Genomic DNA, 823 nt, shown 5'->3' with positions numbered 1-823 from the left:
TCAGTTTGTTCTCTGTATTTAAGAGTCTTGTATCGTTGGCCTTCCTCTCTGTTTTTATCTTATTTTTCCTTCCCTCCCCCCATCTTCATCTATTGTGTTTCTCAAATTCCACCTATGAGTGAAATCATATATCTGTCTTTCTCTGACTGCCTTATTTTGCTTAGCAGATACATTCTAGTTCCATCCACGTTGTTGCAAATGGCAAGATTTCATTCCTTTTCATCGTGAGCAATATTCCACCGTATATATGTAAAAAATAGGAAAGGCTTCACAAATTTGCATGTCATCCTTGCCCAGGGCCCACACTGATCTTCTCTGTATCGTTCTAACGTTAGTATACATGTTGCCGAAGTGAGCACAATCTTCTATATTTTAAAGCATTAAAAGATGATGCCCCAGCCACAGACACCTGCTCAAACGTCATACTTTTCTCGGGTGTTGGGTGGTCCTAGTGTGGAGGCGGGAGATTGGACGGTCTGGAAATGTACACTTAACCTGCCATTTTCTCAAAATCCCTTTCTTATAGGTTTTTGGGTGTGTTTTTAGATGTTTTAACTATCTGTTTTCAATTCATAGGAGGTTCACATTTAGAAAGATCTGGAAGAGAATCAGTTTCCACCATCTGATTTTACACACGACGTCCAGAGGGGCTCCAGGTCATAGAGCAAATCAGTAGCAGGGCAATGGGGAGAATTCAGATCCCTTCCTTTCTAGAAAGCTGTTTTTCCCCCCATCTCACTGCCCAGATCTTCCTGGGTGGTAACTTTTATTATTGTTCTATCAACAAATGAGTATGATCTTCAAATATTGCCAGGATAAACCT

The 823-nt window shown here is 40.6% G+C and overlaps 1 non-coding gene across 1 annotated transcript; it reads right to left on the bottom strand.

Annotated features, from left to right (window-relative positions):
- Positions 1 to 252: 252 nt before the first annotated feature.
- On the bottom strand, positions 253 to 359 carry LOC115303394. The gene has a single exon (XR_003914023.1). It is a non-coding gene; the product is annotated as a U6 spliceosomal RNA (small nuclear RNA).
- Between the last annotated feature and the right edge of the window lie 464 nt (positions 360 to 823).

This window comes from Suricata suricatta, chromosome 1, assembly GCF_006229205.1.
Source record: "Suricata suricatta isolate VVHF042 chromosome 1, meerkat_22Aug2017_6uvM2_HiC, whole genome shotgun sequence".
Classification (NCBI taxonomy): domain Eukaryota; kingdom Metazoa; phylum Chordata; class Mammalia; order Carnivora; family Herpestidae; genus Suricata; species Suricata suricatta.
The sequence above is the reverse complement of the archived record's forward strand: the minus strand, read 5'-3'. Positions and strand labels throughout refer to the sequence as shown.